Raw genomic sequence first — 12081 nt, 5'->3', positions numbered from 1 at the left:
TTTAAAACCCGGAGGTATTCGTGCACTTGCGAATTGACCAACAAGTTTTTGGCGCCGTTACCGGGGATTGTTTGTGGTTTTCGGTTTAAGTTAAAGAGTTTGTTTGTTTGTTTTACTAAGCATTACATTGAATAGGTGTTACTAAACTTTTCTCTGTTTTTGTGATTTCAGTTTATGCACAGTAGGCTTGGCACGGATCCATTGCTGTTTGATCCGGAGCCTGAATGTACTCTTCGCCGTCGTCGAGCCCAACAAAGGCTTGAAGCCATGGCTGCTCAAATGACGGAAGAGGAGATACAAGCCCACATTGAAGAAAGAGTGAATGAGGCTCTTGCTCAAAGACTTCAAGAGCAAGAATTGGAGAATGTTAATCGTTCTCTCAGAGACCTCACCTCGGCTGCCATGAGCTACGATTATCCGGGCAGCATAGTTTCCCCCGATGGCACGGGAAACTTTGAGCTGAGGCCGGCATTCATCAACTTGGTGAGCCAAAATCAGTATGGTGGAGGTGCTCTTGAAGATCCTCATGCACACATGGAGCGGTTTATCCGCAATTGCAACACCTACAGAGTTCAGAATGTTTCAGCGGACACAATCCGCTTGAGTTTGTTCCCTTTTTCATTGAGGGATACTGCTGAAGAGTGGTTGAATTAACAGCCCCAAGGTAGCATTACATCTTGGGAAGACTTGGCTGAGAAGTTCACCACAAGGTTTGTTCCAAGAGCCCTCTTGTGAAAACTCAAGAATGACATCATGACTTTTACTCAATCCACCGATGAGAATCTCTATGAAGCTTGGGAGAGGTTCAAGAAGCTCTTGAGGAGGTGTCCTCAACATAACCTTACTCAAGCTGAGCAAGTAGCAAAGTTCTATGATGGTCTCCAATATTCTTCGAGGTTTGGTTTGGATGCGGCTTCAAGTGGAGAGTTCGATGCCTTACTTCCACAAGTGGGGTATGATTTGATTGAAAAAGTGGCTATAAGAGCCATGAACTCTAGTAATGATCGCCAAGCCCGAAGAGGAGTCCTTGAGGTTGAAGCTTATGATCAACTTATGGCCTCCAACAAGCAACTCTCCAAGCAAATGAATGAGATTCTAAATCAAATGAAGACTACCAAGATTGGTGGTCGAGTTGCCAAGGTGGAGTGCGTGACTTGTGGAGGGCCACATGACAGCGAAGAATGCACAGAGACTAGACCGGAGGAGGAAGTGAAGGCTATGGGTCAAGCTCGGAATGACCAATTTTCAAATACTTACAATCCAGGATGGAGGAATCACCCTAATTTTTCTTGGAGGCAAGGTAATAATGGGCAAGGAAATGGCTTTCAAAGACAATTTCCTAGCCAAGGATTTCAAGGCCAAAGCTCAAGACAACCTCAAGAGCGAGGAGAAGGTGAAGGTAGTGGTTCTAAGAAGAGCTTAGAAGAGTTGGTGGAAACTTTCATCAACCGGACGGAGAATAATTACAAGAATCAAGAGGCGGCTATCAAGAATCTTGAGAATCAATTTGGCCAGCTGGCCAAGCAAATAGCCGAGAGACCTCAAGGTAAGTTTCCCTCCGACACTATCCCCAATCCTAAGCAAGAGAATGCCTCTGTTGTAGCCACTAGAAGTGGGAGAGTGATGAATGAATTGAAGAAAAAAACAGAGGGAGAAAAGAGAGACGAGATAGTGGGAGGAGAAGTAGTTGTACCTATTAAGGTGAGAGAGGAAGTTGAGCTTACTCCTGAAACTAGCAAGGTTCCGTTCCCTAAAGCATTGGCTAAGAAGAGCTCAGATAAAAAGTTTTCAAAGTTTGTTGATGTTTTTAAAAAGCTCCACATTAGTATTCCCTTTGCTGATGCTTTGGAACAAATGCCTATATATGCTAAGTTTATGAAGGATATTCTGCATAAGAGAAGAAGGTTGAAGGGAGTAGATGAGACGGTGTTGATGACGGAGGAATGTAGTTCCATTTTGCAGCGGAAGATGCCGAAGAAAAGAAGGGACCCCGGAAGTTTCACTATTCCGGTGGAAATTGAAGGCATGGCGGAAGTGGAAGCCTTGTGTGATCTTGGAGCGAGCATCAATTTGATGCCGCTCACCATGTTTGAGAGGCTTAACCTAGGAGAGGTTACCCCGACCATGCTCTCCTTGCAAATGGCGGATCGATCCCTTAAGACTCCATATGGGATTGTGGAGGATGTAATGGTGCGGGTGGACAAGTATGTGTTCCCCGTGGATTTTGTTGTGCTTGATATGGAGGAGGATGAGAAGATTCCTCTCATTCTTGGTCGACCTTTCTTAGCTACTGGTAGAGCTAAGATTGACGTTGACAAGGGTCACCTCATTCTCCGTGTTGGTAAGAAAAAGGTACGATTTTCTGTTTTTAATCCTATGATTGAGACTAACCATGACAATGACTTTGTCTGTGATGTGATTGGAAGCAGGTCCAAGGTTTCGGAAGAGATCCCCAAAGTTAATGGCCAAATTGATGAGTTCCATCCGGCTCTCATCAAGCTTGTTAATGGTAACAAGTATGGGGGGTCCAAGTATGAGAACTTACATGCTCATATGGTGAAGTTTACCCAAGCTAGCACCCTTGCTAAGATTGAGGGCGTTTCAAGTGATGAAGTGAAGATTAAACTCTTCCCTCATTCTTTGACAAGGGAGGCTAGAGCTTGGTTTGATGAGCAAGAGGACATTGCCTCATGGGAGGATTTACTCCAGAGGTTTTGTGCAAGGTTTCTTCCTTGCACTTGTGGTAAGTTAATCAATGGAAAGGAATTTCCTTCCTAACACCTTCGGAAGGAGAGTCCACCTAGAACTATAACCTAGGGCTAAATGGGAGACAACCCATTCTTTTAATTTTATTATTTACTATATTTTAATTTTGTAGTATTTTAGGTGTTTATTTAAAAAAAAAAGGAAAATTTTTGTGAAAAAACTGGGTTGAGCGCCTAGGCGCCAATTCAGGAGCGCCTAGGCGCCAATAGTGGCAGAGGCACTGCCTCTGGAACTGGCTTGAGCGCCTGAGCGTTCCCCTCGAGCGCTCGAGCGCTCCTGTGCGTGTTTTTGCTTACATTTTGGGTTTTAAAACCCCAACCTTTTCATTTTCCCACTCTTTACTCCCATTCCTTCATAAAAAACGCAACCCACTCTCTCCAAACCCCATTTCCACTTCTCATTTCTCACTTGCACACACTTTAGCTCTCCCATTTGCTTCCAAGTTCTGCATTGTTTCAAGTTTCTTTCACTTGCACCCACTCACTCTCAAGTCAAGGTAAGTTCCAACTTTCACTTTCCTTCATTTTTGTTCATGGGATTTGCAATGCATGTTTACAAGGGGGTTTGGGTGAGTGATTTGTGTTAATGTAAGTTGGGTTTGGGTTGTATATACTCATTGGTGGTTGATTTTGTGTTTAATTAGAAAGGGGTTGTAGATTTGTGAGGAATGGGTAGTTAGGATTTTGTGGATTAGTTTAGTTTAGCTATTGCTTACAAGGTGTTTGATAGAATGCCTCAATGGGTTCTCTTAGTCGATTTTTGGCAAGTGCTTGTGGTAGTCTTTCTTTCTTTGCCAAAATCACTAAGAAACTTGTTGGGTGCTCTTAGGTTGTTCTTTATTTTTGCTTTTGTGCAAAGTTTCTTCTTTCTTTTTATTTTTATTTTTGAACTAACATTTCTAACGTTTGTGGCTTGTGTATGGGCTAACAACTTTGCAGATGCCTGTGAAAAGAGCAAGAACCAACACAAGAGCTGCAGCTTCTTCCTCTACCTCCCGGAGTTTTGATCGCTCCCGCTTCCTATCAGCGGTTAAGGAGGAGTTTTACCGAGCTCACCTAGCACACAAGGAGTGTGTGAAGGAGCGGGGAGTTTTGTATCGGGAGGGAAGAAGAGACCTCTTGGGCATGCAAGAAGCCATGGAGATTAGGAGGTGGAAGAATTGGGTCAACCCCATTTCGTTTGCTTGTGAAGTCATGGTTAGGGAGTTCTACGCGAACACCTACTGTGACAATCAAGAGGACAGGTCTAGGCCACCGGTGAATTCATCTTGGTTCAGGGGAGATGTGATTGACTACAATCCAGCAGTCATTCGCAGGCATCTTGGTCTCCTCACGGAGGACCAAGAGAAGGAGCTTTTCCCCGAGAAGGACACTTATCATGAGCTCTTAAAGGAGAAGTCACCGGAGATCTTGGAAGACATGAAGGCAGTGATTGTTAGGCCTGGGCGGGACTGGGAAGCAGTTGATGATGAGATTATTTTTGTAAGAAGGAAGGATATGACACCGCTGGCTAGAGTTTGGGCTGAGTTTTTGCAGGATTCCCTCATCCCTAGCTCTAACAAATCTGAAGTTAGAGAGGTTACATTGGTTGCTATCTATTGCATCGTGAGAGGTCATCCTATGGATGTGGCCACCATCATTGCTGGTCGGATTTATTCCCTCTACAACAGGAGTAAGGACAAGCATCGGCCCATCTTTCCTCACTTGATTTGTTCTTTGATTCATGCGGTGAGGGACAGAGCTAGGAGGCCAGTCCATGTTATTGAGAAGAGGTTGCCTGTGGCACCTCTGCTCAGTAAGGAGAGGATCGCTCAACTTTATAAGGAATGGACAGCAAGGATGCCTCAAGAGGATGAAGAGGAAGAGGATCCTGAGGAGCCAGCGGAAGCGGAAGAAGAAGAGGAAGAAGAGGAAGAAGAAGAGGAGGAAGAAGAAGATGTTGAGGTGGTGAATGAGGTGGTTACTCCACCACGTGCTGACCCTTCTCCTGCTTGGATGGAGGCCGCTTTCGGGCGGATGTTTTTGAGGCAAGATCGCCTACACAGGGATCTTGACCTCCATTGGAGGGGAGGTAGCACATCAGACCCCAGGTACAATGGGCCCTTGGATTTTAATACCTTGGAGCAGGGGATGATAGACTTGAGCTTGATGCATGATGCCGGAGTTCATCCGGATTATGGCGATGGAAGGGGTGACCATGACCCCATGGAGTGATTGTGCTGAGGTAACTCTACTCTTAGTTTAGGTCATGCATTTTTAGCATATTTTCAATTTATAGATTTTGTTTTCTTTTGATCATGCATTGTTTTAGTTGGTTTTATTTTTGGGTCTTTACTTCCCTATACTCACATGCTTTTAGCTAAAGGTTTGCTTCCCTACTTGTACTGTTTTTGAAAATGCTTTGGTGAATACTTGTTGTTGTTTCGGGGATGAGTGATTGCATGTTGGGGAAGAGAGGAGGAGACTTCGGTCTTCCGAGTGTCTCTTGAGAAAGGAGTCGGTGTGAGTCCATTAAGGGTCTATCTTTGACCCTTCACCATAAAAATTCTCTGGAGGATCCTGACTCACTTGCAATTCTTGGTTCTGCGTTAATTTCACTCATAACATGCTTAGTGATTTCTGTTTTATTCTTGAGACTTATAGGATTTCTTGAGATTCTGAGTTCGTGGTTGAACATTGCCCTTAGTTGTCCCATTTGAGCTTAATTGAAGAATCTTTTTGTAGCCAAAAGTTTGGGATGGTTGTTTGGATGGAATATTGGGGAGTGATGGTCCTTGCTGTGTTGTGTGGAGCTAAAAAAAATGAGAAATAGCCTCTTGCCCCAAAAGAAAAAAAACAGTGAAAAAGAAGAAAGAAAAAGAACTCCTAACCAAAAGTTGGAGTTGGGAAAAAAGAAAAAAAAAAAAAGGGTTTGAAAAGTTGGGTGCAAGAGACTTGCGCAAAGAAAAGTGTTGTAAGCTCTGGGGTTATTAGAAGAGGACCACACTCAATGTGCTTGACAGCCTAGTTTTCCTTTAGGGACCAACCACCATCATGTTTTACCTAGCCAATGTTTCAACCCTTATGGAAGTCTCTTTGAATATTTGCACGTTTGATCTTTGTTGCTATTGAGTGAATGACATTCAGGACCTATGAACTTGTTTGTGTGCTCAGTGCACTTAATGAACATCCCATCCTAGGATTTTTAGATCTATATGCTTCTCATGAATGGACTCTACACTCTTCTCTCTTCAAAGGATGCATGAAGTAGGTTGTTGGATCTTTCTCTTGAAACTAGCTGTGATTACTTTGTTCCCCTGTTTTTTGTGAAGTATTCCTTGTTGTGAGCACTTGTGTGGGAGCATTTCTTGCGCTTGAGGGCAAGCGAGTGTTTTTTACGCTCGAGGGCGAGCTGTCGTTGAGTATAGTGGTGTGATGACCCTATTTTAGTAGTGTTTTTAGGGTCATTTCTTTGGTTGTTTTGAGTCTTTTTGTTGAGTTTCATGTAGTGTTTCATGCATTCTCATGCATTTTTATCTTTTCTTTAGTTTTTATTTTGTTTTGGTAATTTAGTAGTTTTATAGGGAGTTTTCTTGCATTTTAAGTAAAGTTTAGGACTTGCATGGTTTTGTTGTGTTTTATGAGGGACTTCTTGTGCTAATGAGCTCTTAGAGCTTCTAGAATCTTCCTTGTCTTGTTGGTTAGGTGTGGAGTGCAGAAACTGAAGGAGAAGGAAGGCCAAGAAGCATGGAATTGATGAAGAACATAAAGAGAATTGAAAAAAAGGAGTTTCAGAAGCCAAAAAGTCATTTTCAGGCGAGCTAGAGCGCCTAGGCGCTGGGAGTGGGCGCCTAGGCGCCAATAGGGTCAGAGAGCATGTCTTCTGACATGCAATTGGCGCTCAGGCGCTCTGAATTGGCGCCTGAGCGCCCAGTTTCGTTAGTTTCAGCCTATAAATAAGGCTTAGGCCAATTTCTTTGATACATTTTGTCATTTCACTCATTTTTTTATCAAGTTTTGAGAGCTGAGGAGAGCTTTGGGACCAAGGGAGGTTTCCAACTTGTATTTCTTCTCAGGTTTTCTTTACATTTCCTTTATGAATTCACTAGCCATGAGTGGCTAGTTTACTTTTTTGCTTTGGGTTAAGAGATTCTATGAAACTTTAGTTTATAATTCCTATCTCTATGCATGAGTCTTGATTCAATCTTGTATTTCAATTCCTTATTGCATGTTTAGCTTTGGTGCACCTTTGCTATAGGCTAGATTATAATAGAATGGAAATTTGTTATGATTTAGGGACATGAATTGGAATAGATCCTTCTATACTTGCTTCTAGGAATAGAGTGAGGGTAGGGTTTTGTTGGCCTGAATAATTGAGCTCTCATACCTCTTATGAATGTTTAAGTACACAAGGAATTGGGCTTAACTTTCAATTTGAGAGAATTACTTTTGTGAGGAATCAACTAGTAAGTACATAGGCTATAACAACAAGATATAAATCAAGATATCACATGCATAGGATAGGTGGACTAAAATGGATTAGATGATCAAACACCCAAGGCAATTACCCATCATTTGTTATTTACATCATTATCAACATTGCTCTTTTGCAAAACTTTACTCACAATCACCCAAAACCAATTTCTGAATTTTTCTGTTTTAAGAACTTGCAAACTCTAGGCTTAAATCAATAATTCTCACTCACAATCCCTGTGGTTCGATAATTTAAAACCCGGAGGTATTCGTGCACTAGCGAATTGACCAACAGCGCCAAAGCCCAACTCCACCTCTATAAATAGGAGGGGAATACCAATTGTAAGGGACTCTTAGCTCATTTGAGAAATAATAGCATTGAAATTCAGTTACATCTTCTCTCTCTAAGCGGTTAGAGTTTCTCTCTCTAAGCATTCACGTCACTTTCCTCACGCTTTGGGTACTACCTTCCCTCTCTATGTTCTAGCACGGAACATTTGGCGCCATCTGTGGGGAACGGTAGATTTCGATTCCCAGACTACGTGGATCGTGATTCGGTTGAGTGAAGCTCGTTTCTCTGTGCGATTTCTCTCCAGTTTTTCTTGATGGATCGTGATTTGGTTCCCGCGCGATTCGCAATTTGATTTCGAGAAGTTCAAGTTTCTGTGAAAATTGGTGCGATTCAGAGGCTTGTGGTTGAATTCTCGGTTCGTCAACAGAGCCTGATGGAGCCATCTCGCCGACGACGTGGCAAGGAACCAGAGCGAAGTTACATTTCTTCCCCGCGCACCGCGAGGTTGGGTAGACATCGCCGTGCAGAAGCACGTCGAGCGTTAAGTGGCGACTTGAAGATGCAAAATGAGTGTTTACAGGAGCATTTGAGGTACTATCACCTCCGGCAGTGGAATCAAGAGGAGGAGGAAGTTGCGGCTTTGGCCGGAACCAAGCCTTTCTCGGCGGCAGTACGAGAGGTGACTGTACCGGACGGCATGACGAACCTCGTGTTGGAGGCGTACGACGGACAAACCAGTCCAAAGGATCATATGTCTCGTTTTGATGCGAAGATGGCGAAGTACGCGGTTTCCGATGCTGTGAAATGTAGGATGCTTCCATCAACGTTTCGAGGCGCGGCAAAGGAATGGTTCACGAATCTGCCTCCAGGATCCATAGCTAAACTCCGCGATTTCTCATCAAAATTCCTTGACCATTTCTCTGCGAGGACGATCGAGGATCTGTTTGATATTCGGCATGAGGAACGTGAAACCTTGAAGAAATATGTGAAACGATACAATGCCATATCCGCGAGGTTCGAGGAATTGCAGCCACGCGTATGCGTGTGCGCTTTCAAAGGCGGTCTGTCCCGGGGAGAATTTTATTGTGAGCTGAGTAGGGAGCTGGCGTGCTCAATGGTGGAAGTCCGTGCCCGAGCGCAGAACTACATCTTAAAAGAGGAAATTGAAGCGCACAAGAGGAAGGGCGAGCGAGCGGCAAAGGTGTTGCTGGCAAGGAAAAGGATACAAGACAAGAAAGCAAGTTGCAAGTAGAGGTTTGGGTAAGCTGGCCGGTTCATAAAGAAGAATAAGGGACAACTACTCCGCCCGAAAACGAGGGATAGAAAGCACTGGTACCCTCGTCGAGAAGCGAAGGTAAGCCAGCGAATGAGGTCACAGGGATGCTCAAACAAGGAGTTAGCAAAGTTACTTCTCGAGGCGGAAATTGAGAACGTGAACAGAGTCGGCGAGCGCAGAAAGGACCCCAGAAGTGAGGCGAGGGATCCGCTGAGATCGTGTGAGTACCACAACTTAGAGGGCCATAACACCACCGACTGTTTCATGCTGAAGGGTCGAATCAGGCAGCTGATCAGGGCGAAATGGCCGCAAGAGGCGAAGGGGAAGGAATTTGAAGAAGCTGATAGCGGCGAGGGCGGAGGAACGGTTGAGGCAACGAACACAATCGCAAGAGGTTTCGAAGTTTGCAACGACGCATCGACGGCGGGCCGGGAGACAGTGAGGGCGACAGCATCGGTACAGGTGTATCCAGAACCATTTGGGTGCCCACATCCAGACATAGTGATATCGACCGCGGATTTCAAGGGAGTCAAGGCCCATACGGACGATCCGTTAGTAGTAATGGTAAGAATAAAAGGTTTCAATGTACAGAGGGTGCTTTTAGACCAGGGCAGCTCGGCGGTAATAATCTATGAGGACGCGTTCAGACAGATGGGCCTGACGGACGAGGATTTAAAGCCATACACGGGAAGTTTGGTAGGTTTCTCCGGGAAGCAAGTTCAGGTACGTGGCTACGTAGAGTTGGATACAGTTTTCGGGGTGGGCGAGGATGCCGAGCTCTTAAGGATAAAATATCTGGTCCTACAAGTCGCGGCAGCTTATAACGTCATCATAGGGCGAGGTACCTTAACTCGCCTCCATGCAGTGATATCTACGGCCCACCTTGCGGTAAAGTATCCCCTACTTTGCGGAAGGATAAAGAAACTGGCAGTAGAACAAAAGGGGGCGAGGAAGTGCCATAGCCCTTGCCTCAACCTGTATGGCAGAAAAGGAGCTGGCGACGGGCACAGGTGCCACGTGATTGGGACGTCTGAAGGCGGTGAAGTTGAACAAGAGCATTTGGGAGCACAGAGCCAGAGCGACGACGACGAAAGGAAGGAGAGGAATCAGGGCGAAGAATCCCGTAGGATAGGGGAAGGAAAGCTCTACGCTCAAAAAGATAATGAGTGGTATGACGAGAACTGGGACATGAACGCTGGCAATCGAGCCCAGACTCACCAAGGAACAAGAACAACGCTTGAGTGAACTAGTAGAAGATAACGTTGACCTCTTCAATTGGGGGAAAAGAGGAATTGTTTGTGGGGAGCCGCCTGCATTTGCTTGGCCTCCTCGGAAGGCAGGAAAGGGAGAAACTCATCGTCAGACCGGGAATGAAGGAAAGAAAAGAGCAGAAGGAAGGGGTAACAAGAGGGAGGGCGAGCAACAAAGGGATGGGGACAGAAGACCAACGAAGTCAGCTCGGCCCACCAATCGCGAGGAAGGACAGGGACAAATCCCTCGCCACGGCAGAGAAGGCAAAGAAGGCGAGGAAGACAGGATGCTGGGAGTAATACTCTGATTGAAAAGGAGACCAAAAAGCAAGGACCAAAATAAAGATGCACTCTTTTTCTCCGACACGGGAGTTTTTTAACGAGGCATCCCTCGATGTAAAAATTTAAACAAATTAAATACAAAAGGATATTCTTAGCAATACTCCTAACTATCGAACTGAGACGGCAGCTGGTGGGAAAAATTCCCTGAAGATGGCGATCCCAACACGACCTTGATGTCTAGGGATCGCTCCGGAAAGTCCGGCGCTGACCGTAGCCCATGCAGGCGACGTGTGCGGATGAGCTTCACGTTGGCGGCGGTGCGCGAATAAAGCTCCTTTTTAACTAGGCCAAAAGTAAACTCATATGGCCATTGGGCCCCGAGCAGCTGTAAGTCCCCACCTAATAAGGCAGGAGGGGCCGCACCTGCTCTTACGGGAAATATTGGTGCGAACAAAAGCCTCGGTAAAATACCGAGCGAAAGTCCTAGTTATACGTAGCACACTCTCGAAAAATTACTCACGCAAAACTGGGAGACTAGCACTGAAAACACGTGCTAAGCGACGATCAACGAAAGGCGAAGATAAGTAGCTGGCCGCCCGCCTCGCCCGCTTGACTATCCTTCGTTCATTTAATTATTCATTTATTCCTTCATTTATCTGTTTGTGTCGTGACGACTTACTAACCCGGTTATTTGTTTGCTCGTATGATTCATAATGATGCACGTCAAAACAATTCAAGAAACAAAACTTTTATTCAAATATTTGACTTTATACATTCAAAAGGGAGGATCTCTTCTCATTTTCCTACATTCTTTGTGTTGATCTGTCCTCTCATGCTCCAAACGGTATTGTGTGTACTCTAGGTTGCACAGTCTTCGGCTCAGCTCCAACTTCTCAGGACCTTCTTCCGTCGTCTCCAGAGTTGTTTTCACCGCTCCTATCTCCTCCAGCAGATCCAACTCCCGCCGGCAGAGCTCTTGAATCTCTTCCACGAAGCAGAGGAAATTTCTGAAGATAACGTCCATCTTTGGACTCAAATCCATTCCCAGCAGCTTGTTGGTCAGGTCGTAAACGTTGGGATCCTCCGGATGCCTAACGTTGATGAAGAGATCTTCATCAAAAGCTTTCTTTCTGAGCTCTTCCAGACAGGCAATGTAGGATGTCATTTCCTTGAAGTTTTAGAAAGCAGATGGGGTGTGAAGATTGTTGTAACACCCCGATTTCGGTGGCGTCACTTTAGTAACCAAAAAGAAATTAAAGCGGAAAAACGTTAATATATTTTTTTCGTCGATAAAATAAACAAGGCTGAAACGAATAAAACGCAAATGCGAAAGACAACAGAACTAATATACAATATAAATTACAGCCCCCGCTGTAAGTACCCAGCCTCGTCACGAGTAACCTCCAGTGACGGAAAGTAAAATAGTGTAATGCCCGTAGGCAATAAGTACAATCCCAAAAGGAAAGGTTAAGTGTCCGCAACACAAACCCTCCAAAAAGAAAACGAGTTAGCCCAGATGGCCTAAAACAAGACCTCCTAAGTCCAACCAACTCTCTGTGATTCCCGTAAGGAAAACCACACAAAAAGCTATAGGTGGGAAACTACCCTGTCCCCCAAAGAAAACAATGACGGTCAGAGCTAAGACTCTACTCCTACACTAATCCAATCTCGAGGAGCTTACGCCAGCACTAAAACCTACATACTAGCATGATCGTCGTCCGAATCTGAATCCAGAACGACCAAGTCTATGTACACCATCCGTCC

General features: G+C 44.9%; 1 non-coding gene across 1 annotated transcript; it reads right to left on the bottom strand.

Annotated features, from left to right (window-relative positions):
• Positions 1–735: 735 nt before the first annotated feature.
• On the bottom strand, positions 736–842 carry LOC130734805 (small nucleolar RNA R71). Its single transcript, XR_009018146.1, has one exon. It is a non-coding gene; the product is annotated as a small nucleolar RNA R71 (small nucleolar RNA).
• Positions 843–12081: the final 11239 nt, after the last annotated feature.

This window comes from Lotus japonicus, chromosome 1 (assembly GCF_012489685.1).
Source record: "Lotus japonicus ecotype B-129 chromosome 1, LjGifu_v1.2".
Classification (NCBI taxonomy): Eukaryota; Viridiplantae; Streptophyta; class Magnoliopsida; order Fabales; family Fabaceae; genus Lotus; species Lotus japonicus.
The sequence above is the reverse complement of the archived record's forward strand: the minus strand, read 5'-3'. Positions and strand labels throughout refer to the sequence as shown.